This window comes from Thamnophis elegans, chromosome Z (assembly GCF_009769535.1).
Source record: "Thamnophis elegans isolate rThaEle1 chromosome Z, rThaEle1.pri, whole genome shotgun sequence".
Lineage (NCBI taxonomy): Eukaryota > Metazoa > Chordata > Lepidosauria > Squamata > Colubridae > Thamnophis > Thamnophis elegans.
In genome coordinates this window covers 86,901,903-86,911,335 of record NC_045558.1, presented here as the reverse complement: position 1 = coordinate 86,911,335, position 9,433 = coordinate 86,901,903, and positions in this window count along the sequence as shown.

Sequence of the window (9,433 nt, the reverse complement as noted above, 5' to 3'; positions counted from 1 at the left end):
CCTCCAGCTAAACAGGAATCTTGAGGTGCAGCAGGGCAGCAAAGTGACTGGGTTGAAGACTTGAGGTGGCTCGGGATTCCTGGAGCAACTATTTAGAGGGACCATTGCCCGCAGCTGCCTTTGCACAAGTTTAAGAAGGCTAAATTTGCCTCGTTGGGGGGGGGAGTGATTGGCCGAAACTCGCTGAAAGAAAGTTCCGTGTCTTTCTGATCCGCATGATTAATTCAGCCTCTGAGATAAACGCATTGTGTGAAAGCTGCCGGCTATCTCTTCTTCTCCAGCATCCGTGCCTCGATTAATACATAAAAGCCCACAAGGGGTGGGAGTGGGGGCTGGTCGCGAACCAAGAACGAGCCAACTAAGCCGAGCGTGGGTTGCTCCGCAAAGAGCAACCCACGCTCGAGAGAAACGGCGGCAGTGACACAATGAGGTAGAAAGTGAAGGCTTGAGGCTCACTGATGCTGTTTCTCTTGAGGCTACCCACCTGAGACTCACATTGGCAAATCCAGGGCGGCGCGGCAGCGATCCTAAACTCCCACCTAGAGCGTGCGCGCCATAGAATCCAAATGCAGAAAGCAGGATCTGTTTCCTCGTGCATCTCTCCCTTTCAAAGAAAATCTTCCCTGTTCTACCTCTCCTGGCTGCAATCTTAGCTATCTTTGAGTCTCCAACTGGTCAAGTGACATCACATGATGCTTGATAATTCATTGGGATTTTCAAAGCCATTGAGAATATTTTTGCTTTTAAGCTAATTACACTTCCTATCTGTCAGTTTATCTGTGCAATTTTGTTGGATATTTTGGGTCACTAGTTACTATCATTAGTTATATGCAGAATTGTCTCCCAGAGCTCAGTAGTAATAGGTTACTGAAACCACCTTTATAGAAAGGAATAAATTGCCACAATTTTTTAAACAATCAGCAAACATTGTTGAACAGACAGGCAATAAATCCTTGAGTTTACAAATTAATGATGGAAGAAAACTGTTAGATGTGAATGAGACTTTATGCATGGGGATTTTAATCATTTTACTCATTTAAAATAGCAAATTGCATATAATATATTAAAATGAAGTATATCAAGTGAAATTCGTTAAAATGAAGTATATCAAACATTTACTATTTTAATATTACTAGTATTAAGTGCCATTTATATATTCATTTCAAAGCTCTTTTTTATTTAATCCAAAATGAGTTTGAAAAGATAATTGTGGTGAGTTTGCTTTTGAACAAATATTTCTAAATTTATTCGTTTACAATTTTTAAATTTTTATTAGTTTGATTTGATATAACACTGATTTCATTGTTGTCTTGGGTGACATCTGTGAAAAAAAATCAGGTGCTCAGGCATGAAAATGTCCCGCTCAAACACTATACTTTTCCGCCCACACCGGGGAAAAAAATTAGAGGGAACATTGCTCCTGACCATTGCTTTTATTCATCTCATCTGTCATCTGGTGGTGATTCCAAAACGTGGCTTCAGGCCCAAGGAAATAAAAAAAAATCAAAATAGGGAGCAAGCAGGAAGTCAGCTTGTCTGATCATTACACTTATTGGCATTTTCAAGGTGGCATCCATATGGAAGGGGCGTTTATTTGCAAGTGGCTCCTGAATTGTTTTAAATTTCCCAAAGGGCTGAGATAGGATAAGATTGGAGCTTGTAATGCCGGCTGCATTAAAGGAGATAGGTTGTGGTGCCAGATTTTTGTTTTTATTGGAAATTATTTTTGTTATTTATTGCTTGTATGCTTGGTTTTATATAACTATTATGAGCCACTCCAATTGTATTTCTTAAAAATTGGCAGCCACATAAGGCTTTTATACAGATAAATAACATTCTTCTGAATTTGACCTGAGATAGTTTCCCAATCTTGTTCCTGACAGCATTCCAGAACTGAGATGAAAGGCTTTACTCTTGCCAACTGAATTATTTTCAATTACCATGACATGGGAATCTGTGGATGGATGAATAAATTAGCATACAAAAAAAATATTAAATAGGAGTTTCCTGGAGGCAAAGAAGACTTGCCAGAAAGTACTGGGACTAAGCTGTTATGGATACAGCATCAAATATGTTGGTGCTCCACCAATATTAGAATGCATACATGTAATACATTAGAACTGAAGAAGGCATTTCATTGCAAACGATATAAGCCTAAGAAAAATTAGAATGGAGTGAACAGGTATTATATTGAGACAAACAGTTACTGAAGAGAACATAAGCCAATAATATTAACATTCAATGGATCTCATTAGTTACAGAATGGTTGTGCTGCATTCTGCATTCTGCATTCACAATTGAGAAAGTTTTTCAAAAACCATTTGAAAGCATCAATTTTTCATAAACTATTCAAAAGTGCCAAATTCAAACACAATGGCTGAGACTTAGGAGACTTAGGTCTCAAATCTCCTCTCCCAGAATATCTTTGTGTCTTCATGTTGTTTGTCAGGGCAATCTGGTTTATCCAGATTGACCCAATCCAATTATGGGGCAGAGCATACTACTTCTGTTTTCACCTTTCAGCACCAATCCAGGAGCCTTCAACAGGCAGTTGCTTTTGCGACAAACTATTTTTGTGTTGAATTTATCCTTTACCGAAAAACAAATAAAGGGAGATTAGTAAAGATCTATTTCAGATATTTAGCTCTTATCAGCTAGTCATACACTTCCGGGATTTGAACCCTGTGGCTTATAGGTTAATATATCTACATAAAATGCAAGTAGCCTGGGTTTGAATCCCAGAAGGGTATGGCTACCTGATGAGAAGTGACAAAAAACACTTTAAAATTTCAGTAGTGTAACTTCCCAGCTGTATAGTATTCTGTATTGGTATGACTAGATGTTTAGCTTTTTCTTTCCTTGACAAGTAGATTAATTTCAGCAGTGATAAACAGTTAAGTATTTAAGAATAAGATTAGTATAAAAGCCCATATTATCTAGCAGTTATGTTATATAAAAATATGAAAGGTAAATTCCAAAGCTGCCCTGATGATAAAACACATAAAAAGAAAGTGCCATCATTTAAACAGACCACAAGATGGTGCTGATCTGCTGCAATTTATTTGTTTAAAAATTGATATGACCAACAACTCTCTCAGTGACTCCAGGTGGTTTACAAGGATAAACATCTAATCTAAAAGCAATAAAAAAGAAATAATAAGTAAAATTGTTCACTCTTTACCCATTAGCTATTAAGAATCAGATTGGTTAAATGTTTCAAATTAATACTATCTATTACTGAATTTGGTATCTTTATACACAGCATAATAAATGGCTAAGAGGCTGAGGTTAAACATTCCATAATGTGGAGGCGAGTAGGTTCTTTCAAATTAACAGGACTGATCTTTAACAATCTGAGCCTGTTCATACCTGGATACGTAACATAATATTGTGCAATTTATTTATGAATTATAAAAATGTATAGAAAAATATACACAATATTAATTTCATATATTAAATATTCTGTGTCTTAAATCCATCTAAAATTATACTGATTATGAAATCAGGAGCATTTGATTTGTGTTAAATGTTAATATTATAATTGTGGAGCCAAATTTATAAAAAAAATTATTTTCTTGCAGAGTAATTCTTCTGGTATATATCCATGGTGGGTTGCTGTTGGTTCGGCCCGATTCAGCTGAACTGGTAGTAATGGTGGTGGGAGGCCAGACACATGCGTAGAAGCATTGCGTGCGTGGGGGAGTAAGCCCGAACCGGTAGTAAAAATATTTGCTACCCACCACTGGTACATATGATAAATATAAATAATAATTTCATGTGTGAAAGCCAGCTGGGTGTAAAGAAGGAATTAAACACATTTTTTAAAAAAAAAAAAACCCTCTCTGTCCCATGGTTTCTAATAAATAATTTGGAAATTACAAAGATATTTGATGTGCATTCTTGATAACAGAATGCTGATCTCCAGTGCTGTGAATTCACACAGTTAAAACTTTAAAGGAAAATAAGAAAACATAAGAAACAGACAACTGATGTCTTGCATTCCAAACCTGATTCACAAATTACTAGGAGCCAAAGTTATAAAAAACCTATAACTGTCCAAGAAATGACCAACTGAAACAAAGAATTCCATAATCCTTCTTACTGAAAATTCCAGTTGCCAGTTAAGTGGATATCTGAATATATCTCAAAATAGATGCTTAATTCTGTAGGTAATTAGTCCCTTCATCGAGCCCCAATAACACCTGATATAGGTGCCCACAGCCCTATAACACCCATCTGTCTCTGCAAATATGATAATTCCTTTGCAACAAATGCAAAGAACAATGTCTCACAAATTGTCCATCAAGAAACCATAAAGACAAGATTCCCCTTGTACGCAGCACTCAGGACCCAAGATTGAGAGCTTTGACATTGACAAAAGTTATTTATTCATAGAAAAAGCTTAATAGTTTCAAAAGACACTTTTGAACAACTTGGGAATTATTCATATTAGGCCTTGTCTTTAACCCAAACTTTCTCAATTCACAGAAATTGAATACAGTGCAGTGTTTGGGAACTGCAGGATTAACAGAAACAGAGGGAAACAGCAATACCAGGTTAATTCATGCAGTGTCTAAATATTAATCTGTTTCTTTTGAAAACTTAAACTATTCCACGGCATCCTATGCGTTCATACTGAGAGTATCAGAGAGTCCAGTTTGGGAATCATACCTTTAACATAAACAACACAATCCAACTGAAAGATAGACAGCCATATAAACTGACAGCCTTAAAAGGCCATTCACATTTTACATCATATAATAACTGGATTTTCATGAGTCTATCAGAATATATCAGTGGAATTGAGTTTTTCTCTATATAATTATGGATATATCTGCTATTCTATAGCAGAAGATAGTATGTAAGAGCATACATACATACATACATACATACATACATACATACATACATACATACATAAACACAAATATGTTTGTGTGTATTTGAGACATAAAGGGATAAGCTCCAGTCCTTGCATCAGCTCCTCTCCACTGAGCAGTTCAAAAGCATGCAAATTGCAAGTAGATAAATAAGTACCACCTGAGTGAAAAGGTAACTGTTCCGTGATGCTTGACTGGCCACGTGACAAGAAATTTCTTCAGACAGCGCTGGCTCAATGGTCTTGAAAGAGAGATGAACACTGTCCCCATAGTTATCAACAACTAGCAAAGTAAAATTTGCAGGGACTCCTTTACCTTACCTTTTATAGTCATATTTATATTTAACTTTCTCTTTATTTTTATAAATAATTCAAGGCAGTGGCTACAGCAGGATTGTATTCAGCTGGTTCTCTCCAGTTCAGGAGAACCAGTAGCGACGGCTGCAGGAAGCTCTACCCACCTGCTCCAACATAATGCACAAGCACTGGGCATGCACAGAAGGTGGTGCACATGCACAGGCATGGCACATATGATCACATTTGCAAACCAATAGGGAAGGTAAGTGAATCCCACCTCTGGACTATACCCAATATTTCTTCCTCCTTGTTATGTATTCTGAGGCTGTTGCTAGCCTTCCCTAACAGCTAATCTTCCCTGATTGGCCGAGGTACTGCATCAGCAGCTGCTGTGCAGTACCCGGCCCCTGATTGGAATGTGATTGTTACAATTACTATAAATACTGGGCGTGTTTGTGAAACCAGGAATCGTTGTCATCTTACTTCTGTAACAATAAAGACCTCTTACTGGCTATCCATGGCTCCTGCGTATCCATCCACCCAATACTTAAAACTCCTATTTCCCCCACAACAACAATCCCATGAAGTATGATGGTCTGAAAGAGTGATAACCCAAAGTCAATCATATGGTTTTAATGCCTAAGGCAGGACTATAACTCACAGTTTCCTAGTTTCTAGCGTAGTGTCTTACCCACTTGGAGATAGAAGAGTTCAATTATAGCATCAAAGACATGGCCAGGTGCTAACTATGGAACAGATCATGTATTACTCATGTGCAAGCTCCAATGGAAGCTTTAAAAAAAGGCCAATTTCCACAAAATCATCTTGAACATATCTTTTTTTCAAGGAAAACATCAGGAATTACTTTGAAGTCCTGAACCACACTATAAGAGAATCAGAGGAATTATGGCATGATATTGTTAAGAATGAATGGGAAAAGAGACTGCCAAAAATGAAGAAAGAGGAGAAAGCAAACAATGTTAGAACAACCATGGAAATTTCCAAGAAGAGAAGAGGAGAGAAGCTAAAACTAAGAAGGAGATAAATCTCAAGAAAGAAATTTTAGACAACTGTTAGAAGAGTTAAGAAACAATATTTCAACAGCATCTGTAAATGCATTAGAAACAGTCATAGAAAAATAAGGAAAGCCTTTCAAAAGAACTCCAAATTCAGAATGAGGGTCCATCTTCAAATTGATTTGCCAAAGTATGCCATTAGACAGACAATAAACCATTCAAAGGGGGGTAAAAGAGTATAATTTATAAATTCTGTATGGTACAGATATTAGAACCAAAGATAAAGGATATTCCCTATTACAAGAAACTGTAGTACTAAAAGATAAAGTTAGGCCAGCGATCTAATAATTACAAAGTCACAATCCTACAGGAAATGGTGGAATAGCCACCGTCACTGAAATATGGCAAGCCACAGAAGAAGAATCAGTCATGCTGCTAAGTAAACTATTGCTTGCCTGCCTGAGGTCACTATGTGCTTCACTAATTATAGAAAAGTCGTTGATTGTGTTAATCACATCAAGATGTGGAATATGCTCAAAAATGAGAAATCCAGAGCATCCTTTGTCCTCATGGGAAACCTATATGCAGAACAAGAAATCAGAATATAGATAGAACATAGTAAAACAGATTGATTCCGGGGTTGACATAGCAGTGTGGCAAATCTGCACACTATCATTATCATATCATATACTATCATGTTCAAACAAGTGACTTGCCTATATATTAAGGGAAGGTGGATTAAAAGAAAATAAGCATGATTTTAAATGAGGAAGAAATATCAATAATATATGCTATGTTGATGACACTACTCCATAAACTGTATTAATAAAAGTCAAGGAGCACAGAAAAAAATAGGATTAAAATGTTAAAATTAAATATAAAGCTCAACTAATTACAATAGGTAGAATAACCATCCTTAGAATTAACAAAAGGAAGATATAAAAAAGATAGATACCTTTCACCTTTTAGAATCAATCATCAACAGTAAAGAAACGATAGTCAAGGTATATGCCACATTCTAACACTGGGTAGAACAGCCAAGAAGGTCTTGGAAAAGATATTAAAATGTTGGAATGTGTCTATAACTACAAAGATCAGAATAACACAAGCCATGGAAGCAAAAGTTGGGCTTTGAAGAAGCAAAGTAGGAAGAGTATTGATGCCTTTGAAATTTGGTGTTGGAGAAGACTTCTGAAATAAATAGAAAGCCAAGAAAACAAAACAAAAAAGTTCTCATTTAAGCACAAATGAATAAACAATTTAACACATTAAGAAACAAAAATTGTTATTCTGTTAAGTCTGAAAACACTTTCTCCCTGTCTGCCTTTTCATTCCAGACAACTAGGGAGGACCAATTCTGAGGTACTTATTTAAATTATATTCCTGATTTGGACTCAGAATGGTTTATCAAACCACTGTCTAGGCTGCAGTTCTTATCTCTCAAGGTTTTGCTCACAGTCCATTACACAAAATGAATAGACAATAGTAGCAATGGGTGTGTTATTGAAATACAGGTAGTCCTGACCTACGACCACAATTGGGCCCAAAATTTCTGCTGCTAAATGAGACATTTGTTGAGTGAATTTTGCCCCATTTTATGACCTCTCTTGCCAAATTTGTTATGTGAATAACTGCAATTGTTAAATTAATAACATGGTTAAGTGAACCTGGCTTCCACGTTGACTTTGCTTGTCAGAAGGCTGCAAAAGGTAACCTCATGACCCTATCAACCATTATAAATGTGAATCAATTGTCAAGCGTCTGAATTTTGATCATGAGACCATGGGGATGCTACAATGGTTGTATGAAAAACAGACATTAAGTCACTTTTTTGAGCGCTGTTGTAACATTGAACTGTCACTAAATGAACTGTTTATGGAAGTCTAGGACTACCTGTAAATAAATAATCTTTGTGGCCTCTAAATGTCTACAACAACTTGATGGCCCAAAGTAATTAATTACATTAAACATAAACATAGATACAGACACATTCAAGATAAAAATCATTATTTCAAGCCCAAAGAGGAAAGGACCATGACCCATTCTGATGTACTGTAAAAGTAGCAATAGACATTACTGACATGCTGTCCGCTTTCCTCTTTCAATTTTTGCATTCAGCCCATTGAAATTCGACATTGTCTTTTTAAGTACAACCTAGCCTCTAAAGCCCCAACTGCTCATCCTCAGGGAAAAGGCAACCAATTAATTACATGATGATTGTTAACATTTCTTACAAAATTTATGTTCAGACAGCTTGGTATGTTACCAGCCTCTAGGAAACAAACAGTAAGGAAACCAACAGAATAGCAGATCAGAAAGTGATGAAGTGATTTAATTATCTATATGAATAAATAATTTGAGGAAAATGGCTCTTTTCTAGCAGTTTCCAATTTGGTTTTTAATGCATTACCACATGCTTGAGGGACAAAGCATTGTGATTAGTACCAGTTCCATGTTTTTTATCTGAATGATTCTACTTACAAACTAGCTACTCCTTTGCATACATTGTCATAGTTTTGTGGTGAAATCATGAGAATTATATTTTATGATAAGCCATGAATCATTGCTTACAAATAACATGGCTAAGTTCAAACAACAAAGTTAAAATAAAAAAGATACTGTATATAGTATGATATTTGCCACTGGCTATTTTTTTCTCTATGTGTAGTATTTATGTATGTAGTATGATGGATGTCATACTACAATACAACTTGGAAGTTTGATGATGTTTCCTAGAGCTAAAGTATGGGGTGTAAGAGAGAGAGGCAGTTAACCAACTATACAGATGTTCAGAAGTAGATTCTTTAAATGTTTGATTTTCTATAGCTGAAGCTTCTATAGAAATCAAATTTCTAGCCAAGTTCTTGTGACCCTTAGGCTCTGTTTCTTCCTCAAGTTTAGTTCCTTCCCTTATACTGTGGGAACAGTATTGCCTTGGGCAGCATTTGAAGTGGGTCTTCTTATTCTTTTTACCAAGCAAGAGTTCCCTCCTTCCATATCTTACTGACCTTGAGCAGTAAATCTTTAACATGCACTCAAGGTCCTTGCGTGTCTTTCCAACACGCCCTGGCTTAGCCCTGCCTTTGGGCTTTGCATTCCTGCCAAAATCACCTTCTCCATCTGCCCTTGCTCTCTTTGAATGAAATTCTAATTCTTAATTAAACAACCTGCCTCATGAGGAAACAGCTGATAGAGGATAAGATAAAGAGGCTCACAACCATCTTTTATTTAAATACTGTTT